Below are 10,386 nucleotides of genomic sequence, written 5' to 3' on the forward strand. Positions count from 1 at the left end.
TCAAATCAAATTTATATATTTATATAATATATCTATATATTTATTAGCCAAAAAATTTGAGTTAGCAATCTATTATTTTTTTTCTTTTTTATATTTTTTTTATTTATTTCTGTAACGCCCCAATTTCCCGAGACGTCACACTAGCTAGTCCGTTATAAAACCATTTAAGATAAAGACAATAAAAGACTTCTTTAATGAAAAATAACTAAGCATGAGATCTCATTATTTTTAAAACAAAACATTTATTTATTCATAACCTTAAAATATAAAGCTTTACAAAAACTATTTGAATTATAATCTTAAATGAAATATTTTTAAACCAAAACATCGTGACAATCCCCTAACATGTAATCCACGCCTCGAGCTCGCCACCCTCACTATATAGTTTTGCCTTTACCTGCACACAGAGTACCCGTGAGCTAACGCCCAGTAAGAAGAGCTATGTAGGACATAACCCCCCCAACCAGATAACATAGTCATAAGTATAACAATATCACAACATCAAATCAATTCATACCATACTTGCATACATATACAAACATATCATATCACATACTATTCTCAAATACAATATAACATCACATCACAATGTAATCTTAATGCATGTTATACTCACACACATAACACATAGTATCTTATCGCACATTGTCCTCACATACGATAATCTACTCCCACTCATGTTGATCAGACATGAAGTGTAACTTTCCCTGCCTTGTGCTGTTCTCACACTCGGCATCCAATAGGGCAATCCCTTATCACAAGTTGTACTCACCCATGATAGGATAACCTACAAGTAAACCCATACAAGCAGCCAAAAATATATCCTGCAGTGCTATGCTCACACCAGCAGCAGAAAACCTATCCTATAAGTGCTATCCTCACACAAACAGTCAAAAGCCTTATCACTATCACACACTAATAACATTAGCATAAAACAACAATCTACCATAGAATAAAACATGTAAATACAAACCCATAATACAGTTGTATGTTTCAACATACACCCTGTGCACAGATGTCCACTCTTCTTACCTCAGTTGTTAAGAACACCTTCTTGCTACTCCAAGCACCTCAATAAATTTTCTTGTTGAGGACAAGATCCTCAAATCCCATTGCTTAAGACTTGTTATCTCGTCACTACTACCTATAACAACACATGGTTCAAGGCCCTAACATTAAAATTCGTACTCTTACAGTACAGCAGAAAGATCACTATTTTTGACTAACAAATATACTAATTCAGTGAAAGTTGTCTTCATAAAAATTATAGAAAATTTCATTATCTTTCCAATGATATAAAGATCATTAAAAATGGATTAAAACTGAGGGAGTTATGATTGTTTTACTGAAACTATTTATGAGAAAGAATATGGAGTAACGAATTACACAATTTAGCAAAAATACAAACTTTTGACATTGAATGGTTCAGAACTAGAAGATAACATCTTCATCAAAGTTTTAGGAAATTAAATTCCCTTTCCAATGATACCAAAATCTTTGAAATTGGAATTATAATCAAAGAGATATTACAATTTTACCAAAACAGTTTTGCAAGAACAAGATTCAAGAAATGAATCACATGATATTGAATAAAACTAACTTTTTGACATAGTATGACTTCGAATTAACAAAAAGTTTCTTCATAAAACTTATGGGAAATCGAATAAGCTTTCCAACGATATAAAAATCTCTAAAAACGGATCAATATCAAGAGAGATATCATCACTTTACTGAAACTTGTTTTTCTGAAAAACGAAAAAATATAATGGATCCGAACCCTAGATAACATTTAGCATTATTGAGCAAGAAAATATTTCATACCTCTTCACATATTTCTATTCGATGTCTCAAGCCCACAAGCCTTGATTATAAATCCAAAACTTTAAGAATGAAGGTAGAAAATAAGAAGAATTGTGGAAGGTTTGAGAGGAGCAAACATGAAGAAGAATGAGGCTTTGACTAATTGGTTTGGAGAGGAAAAATAAAACTATGATAGTTTAGGGTTTGATAAAAAGATTATGAGATATCGTATTCTGATAGGTTTAGGTTAACTAAAAATAATAATAAAATGCTAAAATATTATTAAATCAACAAATATCTAAATTTTTAAATTTTAAAAGTAAGCCCTTTATTTCGTAACTTTAGGCTCCGTTTTCACCTAGAAAAATTCCGAATTATGATATAACTATTTCTACAAAATTTATAGAGCTTTGAATTATCTTTCCAACGCCACTGGAATCACCTCAATCGGAGCTCTAAAACTCTAGATATGATCATTTTAGTAAAACAGTTTTTAATCCTGCGAATTTATCAAAACCTACGAATTTTTGTGACATTAATTCCATTATAATGTTATTTAATGCACTTCATACAATAAATTAAACCCACTAAATAATCTATAACACTCTAATAGACTTTCATATTGGGCTTTAATTGAGTAATTATCCTAATTCGTAAAAACACCATAATTTTACCTTGACACTTACTATAATTTCAACTATGTTTAGAAATCTATCAATACTATTCTAAGCAATAGTCTCTATTCACTATTAGTAGAAATAAATGAATATTTATTCTCACACAAATTGTATAACAAATAAAATTTAAAATATATGTATATTTTTACCGGGTATTACAATTTCTCTTCTAAGTGATATTTGATATACTTACCCAAAAAAATTATATAAAATAATAAATTATAAATAATGATGGAATAAAATTTAATTATATAATTAAATTAATAAATCTATAATCAATTCTTTTATAATAATTAATAATAATATAAACATAAAAATGTTATATTTTAAATTATATCACTCATTATAAGTACAACATATATTTATATATAAAAATTTGGGAAGACCGCGCAAAGCGGGGCTTAGTTCCCTAGTTCATAATACAACATTGCATTAAATTATTTATAACATTGCATTAAATAATTTATAGTAACTAAATAAATCTGATTTTATCATTGCTCAAATTTATGTTGATGATATAGTTTTTGGTTCTACATCTAACCATGAAGTGCAGGTATTTGTTGATCAAATGAAAAGTGAATTTGAAATGAGCATGGTTGGTGAGCTTAATTTCTTTCTGGGTCTTCAAGTGAGACAAATGGAAGGAGGTACATTTGTATCTCAAAGTAAGTATGCTAAGAACCTTGTCAAGAAATTCGGCCTTGAATCGGCTAAGCAGGTAAGTACTCCAATGAGCACCACACTGAAATTAACAAAAGATGAGAATGGAGTAAAGGTAGACACTACACTCTATCGTAGCATGATTGTAAGTCTTTTGTATTTAACTGCTAGTCGTCCTGATATCTGTTACAGTGTGGGAGTGTGTGCTAGATATCAAAGTAATCCTATGGAATCTCATGTATCAGCTGTGAAAAAGATTATTAGATATGTTAATAGCACCCCTGATTATGGAATTTGGTACTCAAAAGATACTAATTCAAATCTTGCTTGTTTTAGTGATGCAGATTGGGCAGGCAATGCTGATGATCGAAAGAGCACAAGTGGATGGTGTTTCTTTCTTGGGACTAATCTAGTATCTTGGCATAGCAAGAAACAGAATTCCATCTCCTTGTCCACTGCCGAAGCTGAGTACATAGCTGTTGGCAGCTGTTGTACTCAACTATTGTGGTTGAAACAAATGTTGATTTATTATGGGTTTGAATTAGATGTTTTGACTATTTTTTGTGATAATACTAGTGCCATAAATATTTCCAAAAATCTTGTTCAACATTCTATAACAAAACACATTGATATAAGACACCACTTTATTAGGAAACTTGTTGAAAATAAATCATTGCAATTAGAATATGTTGATACTGAAAAACAATTAGCTGATATTTTCACAAAGGCCCTAGATGCAAGTCGCTTTGACTCCCTCAGAAAGTCTTTGGGAGTTTGCATTGTTTAATTTTATCATGTTCGTAATTTTTGTACAATAGTGTTATGTGATTCATCTCTAGCTCTTAATCTCCTATCATTGTATTTTGACAAATCATGTTTATGCTTGTGGATTATAATTAGTGAGGATTTCAGTCTGATCATACTTTGTGATGTTGTGTTAAAAGGTTCATGTTACTCTTTATTTGTGTCTAGGATTAAATAATGTACTTATACAGAGTTGAGCAATTTTTGTTTCAGTCTTGTCAGGCCCCTTGCTGGAATAGAGCTACCCATACTGAGGTGTGAAAGCCATCTGTTGAGTAAGCTGGAACATTGTAATTAGCAACTATGATGAGGATGCACTACCATAGAAAAGGGCTACCTTCAGTATGGTGTGAAAGCATCCAGTTGCGGGATCAAATTGAAAAAAGGCAAAAATGAAAAATCTTGCCAAGGACAATGATCCTATTTTCACTGCACACACTTATGTCTGACAAGTGTGTTCAAATCTGTAAGTCTCCTCTATTAAATTTAAATTGATAATCCTGGTTCACAATTTTTAGTAACATGCATATCTTTTTCCTCAACATCAATCAAGTATGAGTATTTCCTGAGATACTAATTAGTTATTTTCCTTAAAAGCATAACATGTATTTTATTTTGTCAATTGTCAATGATATTTGATTTCTTTGCTGGATTCGAATCACATATATTTATTGTACACATTGTATTTTATTTTCGGTTTTAATTTAAAATAAAAAAAAATAAAAAATAAATAAAAAATAAAAAAGAGGGAGACGAGTGTCTTGCTTCATGGGTTAAGGAAATCTTGTGCTTAAATGGTAAGTATCAACATTCATTCTTCTTTGATTTATTTTTGAGATGTTTCCATTTAAAGATTGATCTTTTATATGGTAATGTGTCTTTAATCTTGAAAGATTGACTTATTTTTGGAAATATTGTTGGTAATTTTAGTTTCCTTTTATTTATTTTTTTTTTAAAAAAAAAGGGGAAAGAAGTTGTAAGGAGTGGGCAGTTTCCTTTTGTAATCGTGGGCTGGTGGTTTCTCAAATATGTTGAAATTGGTTTCCTTTTTGCTAAACTCTCCCATGTTTATTTCAACCAATTTTTGTCATTCACTCTCACCACCTACCCGATTCTATTTCTTTGTCTCTCTTGCTTGTTTGCTGTTCATTGTCTCTTTCAGATCAAAATGCTGAGAACAAAGAACCTAAGGCATCCCAAAAAGGAAAATGGTGGAATCTAAACAAGCCCCCTCAAATGCTCTTCTTGTTGCTCCAATCGTCTTGCTGCCATGGAGGAGGTTCAGCAAGAGATGTCCAAGCAGTTGTCCTCACTGATCAAGCTTTATGGGGCATAAGTTTTCCTTTTGTTTTTGTTGGACATATTTCTATATTTTTATTTCTTTTTGTCTTTGGCCCTTATAGATAAACAAAAAGGGGGAGTATTTGTATACTCAACTGTCTAGGGGGAGTTGAGATTTGTGTTTGATTTTGTGTTTGTGTTCATCTTTGGTCAAAGTTAGCTGTTTATTTTGGTTTAATGTTGTGCTTCTCAGGGGGAGTTTTTATGTTTATTTTGCTAACTTTGTTTTGTAGGTGTTTGTTAATTAATAATATTTTGATTATCTAAAGTGCCAAATGGGGAGATTGTTAGGTCCTTTTTTTGGCAATTTAGTTGTCAAAATATTTCTTAATTAATGTGCATTTTATTGAGCATTCAATTTGTTTTTATCAACTCTAGACCTTTTTTCCAGGGGGAGTTGTGTTTGGTACCTGTGAACTATTTGGTTTAAAAGTTAGCATGTTTCTTTAGTTATTGTTGGTTTTCGATTGTGTTACTCAGGGGGAGTAGTTATTTGTTATGGCTAACTTTATCTTGCAGGTACTTTGTGTTAAAAATTATTTTGTTCATCTAAAGTGCCAAAGGGGGAGATTGTAAAGTATTTTTTTGGCAAGTTAGTTGACAAAATAATTTTTCCATTTATGGTAAGATTGCTATGCATTCATTTTCGATTTCTTACCTTTTAAATTCGGTTTTTAGTTGCCATTTTTCCTATTTGGAAAGTTGCACTTTCAGCTGAACTTTCCTTTGTTGAAAACTTCTCAAAAGAGAATGAATTCTCTTTTGGAAAGTTATCTTTTTTAGGGAAACTTTGATTATTGCCTTTTCCTTATTAATTTCGATTGTATCTTGATACAATCAGAATATCTAATCTGTTTTTGGCAGGAATCAAGCATTGATAGAGGATCGGACCCGTTTTTAGCAAGTTTCCCGTTTCTGGTCAGATCTGCTGCGTCAGCATCCGAATCTGATGTAGCAGATCGTGTTTTCTTAGGAAAGTTTTTGTACAGCTGCTAATTCGAACTTGTGGTTGCCTCTTTGGTTTCTATGTTCTATAAATAGAGCCTAGAGAGCAACCATTCAAATTACCTCTTCCATTATTCATTTTCTACATTTATCTTTTGAGAGAAGAGAGTCTTTCTTTGTTTTGTGAGAGCCTAGTTGTTCATCTAGGTTCTAGTTGTTCTATTTCTGTTCTTACTCTATCCTAGAGGTTGTGAAGAACTACTTGACTGAACAAGAGATTGGTCTTCGGGAGAAGACTTGATAAAGCCTTACTTCGGGAGGAAGTAAGCACTTGGTCTTCGGGAGAAGACTTGTTGAAGCCTTACTTCGGGAGGAAGTAAGCACTCACACTTCAAAGACGAAGGGAGTTCGGGCTTGAAGGTGTTTCAAGAAGTCAGATTCATAAAGTGGATTACAAAGGATTGCGGCAATACTTTAGAGGGAGTCTAAACTTGTTTAAGTCAATTGTCTTTGTAATTTTGATACTTTATTAATTGATTTCATTCTCTGGGCGTGGCCCCGTGGACTAGGAGTGTTCGGGAGAACACTGATACCACGTATAAATCTCTTGTGTCAAGTTATTTATTTTTCTGCAAATATTTTATATTCTGCCTGGTCAGTTTTGCTGTAGCAGAATTACTTTCTGCTGCTGCAAACGCGTACAGTTTTTATATTTTCTTATATACAACTGACATTTGCAAAAACAGATTCACCTCGGAATGAGCACAAATGTCACAGGGTGATCACATCTCATATACGTATATTCAATCAGTTCTAATGTTACAGAAGAACGCGAGAAGCACTTTGGAAATAACACCTCAGCATAAAAACTACCTTCAAGATAAATGTCCAAGGGTGATTAACAATACTGCGGGGTAGGGAAGCTCGGTCGGCATAATTTTTTTTTAGATAAAGACAAGAGCGATTGTGATGGTTAGCTATGTATTCCATGTGTTATAAATTTGAAAAACGTGGGAATTGTCTACGTTTCATGAGCAGTTACTGTTAGAGATTTTATTACAATGGAAGAAAATCAAGATATATACAACTGAATTGTAAAAATAATACAAGGATAATAAAAGAGATTGATTAAATATAACACAACACGTATATACACTATATATATATATATATGAAAGATAGAAGAGAAGATTAATAGAATACACAATATTATATAACATATATATAATATGAAGAAGAAAAAGAAGATCACTCACTCACAATCTTGAGTGTAGAATAGTGGGGATCACCATGACTTGAACAATGTATTACACCTTTGTCCAAAAGCTTATTTTCCCTATCTCTAAGCACTAAGGGAACTCTCATGGAAATAGCTTTGGGAATTATCAAGCCTTAGGGTTTTCTAGCAAAGTGTTTTTTTGATAGAAAACTTTTTTTCTCTTTTACTCTCAAAATGAGCACCAAAGACCTCCTATTATGTATAGGTGATCACTTAGAATTCAAATACACAACACCTCATTTCTCTCATATAAATGAGTATTAATATAGGTTGTAACAACTATATTTCATACCATTTGAATCCTATCATCAAATTGTGTAACAACCCTTTTATTACACTAATAATGTGTGATCAACACATGAGTTACAAGTAATAACGAATTGTAACTCCTCTCCAAGTTACAACATGATGTAGGCTATAAAAGTGTAGGTTAAATTCATAGGTTATATATTTATTTACCATACACTTAATATATATTATTCACATAATAATATATATTACCACATTTTAATCTATATTGTATTATTAAATAATATAACAGTTACGAGGATAAGATCTCAGGAGAATAAATTTCTATCCCAAACATCTATAAATAGGGGAGATTTCCCAAAATTAAGAACGGCCAAATTAAGAATCATAGAAAAAACCAAACATTGCATTTTGTACTCTGTAAGAAATTTATAAAATCTCGATAATAAGATGGACTCGTGGACTATGAAGATTTAACTTCAAAACTACATAAAAATCTTCTTGTTAATATGTATATTATTAATATTATTATTTATTATTCTAAATTTTATTTATTAAATTGAGGCTTATTTATTGGTTAATAGAAATCGGCGTTAATAATTTGCTGGCATTGAGAGCCTTGTAAAAAACACTCAAAAAAACACACATCCCTTTGATAATATTCAAACTTTTCTTTTTTCTCCAACCATGTCTAAGGATACCCATCAAAATGATGACAATCAACCGAGGGAAATAACTAAACATCCTAGGAAAGAACCCCCAAGGTGCCCAGGGAGCAAAAACGAATGAGATCCCACACTCGGGAAGGAGGAATACTGAAGAGGTTTTTGAGAAAACTGGTGATGAAATCCCTGAAAGACGTAGTTAGGATGCATATGATCCAAAAAGATACGTAGAGTATACTAGGGTGCTTGAAAGAACCATGTCGAAGGAACTCGGTAAAATGACCTCGTAACTTTGGGAGAAGGAGTGCTCTCCTTTCTTTTGATTAGGAAAGCAGTACATACCAGGGGGTAGCGACTGGTTATTAAAAATACATGACTCTGCTAAGTGGTAACACGATGTATAGAGTCTGACACCTGCCTGGTACTGGAAGGTCAGAAGGAGAAGTGTTATAAGCTTTGAATGGAAGCCCCAGTAAATGGTGGAAGTAACTCTAACTGTCCTAAGGTAGCAAAATTTCTTGTCGCATAAGTAGTGACATGCACGAATGGTGTAATGACTGCCTCTCTGTCTCTAACATGGACCTGGTGAAATTGAATTCTCTGCGAAGATGCAGAGTACCAACGGCTAGACGGTAAGAACCCGTTCACCTTAACTATAACTTCGCAGTGACAACCTTGATCGAATGCGTAGGATAGGCGAGAGGTGGTGACACACAATGACCAATCTTGAAATACCACTCTTTCGTCCAAGGATGCCTAACCATCGCACCGAATTCTCGGGGGAGGGGGGAGAGACACTGGGAGGTGTGTAGTTTATTAAAAAAATATTGTAGTAAATGAAATATATAAATGCATTCTCTCTCGATGCACTTGATATGGCAGGTGGGTTATGTTGGGTATTATGCCCTAAATAAAACTCATTTCATATAATCAGATTTACTTACTAATAAAGATCAGAAATAACATTTTATGTTGCATGGTTCACATGATTTATTTCATGATTATATGTATATAATGTATGAATTCTTTTTAAGTCCAGAACATATGAGTTGGTTAAAGATTATAGTGTTGTCAGCACAGTGGAATATAATCTTAATTATATGTTCAAAAGTTTATTCCCTGATTTGTCAGAACACTGGATTTAGACTGACATGGTATAATCAGCGATAGGTATTCTTACACCTTGAAAAATTGTTATGTCCTTTCCAGGACATTGGCAAAGTTTACCAGTATCGGATGTATGGAGTATACATTGGAAGGGACCGATATTGAACTTTGATTAGACATGTTAAAATTTACCGTAATATCTATTCAATTCAATATCACATGTTCATCCTAGATCAAATGATCTCAATCCTGATATGGTTAGGCTCAATCTCAAGAGTGTTATTCGTGTTCTTTGATTTGTTAAGTTAAGCCTACTTTTGGGTCAAGGTGATACGTACATTTTGGGAACACGGTAATGCAATTGAGTGGGAGCGCTAACATAAATATGGAATCTATAGCTTTTATTTGGCAAATAGAAGTAAAAGATGATTTCCTTCGAGCTTAACCAAACGAAGATAAATGGTGGAGATCTCATTTCACTTAGGTGAAATATCATTTATACATGGTTAAGTGTTTTAAGGATAAAATACATTGTAGGGTGTTACGGTAATTTAATCCCTTTACAGTGTAAATCATCTATATAGAGGATCATTGATCACATTAGGGTTATAACAATGGATAACTAATGACGTGTCTATATCGTGGAACATATAGAGCGTTCTATATGACTGAGAGTGCAATTCCAAGTTCTAAGTGTGGATTCAATGAGGAATTAATAAGTTAGGGAATTTACTTGGTAAATTCGGTTCGACTTATTGAAAGCTCGGTTATATAGACCCATGGTCCCCATACTAGTTGAGAACATACTGCTTGTAAGACTCAGTTAATTGATTTTAATTAATCAATTAAAATTCTAAAA

The sequence above is a fragment of the Cannabis sativa genome, unplaced genomic scaffold, assembly GCF_029168945.1.
Source record: "Cannabis sativa cultivar Pink pepper isolate KNU-18-1 unplaced genomic scaffold, ASM2916894v1 Contig3, whole genome shotgun sequence".
NCBI lineage: Eukaryota > Viridiplantae > Streptophyta > Magnoliopsida > Rosales > Cannabaceae > Cannabis > Cannabis sativa.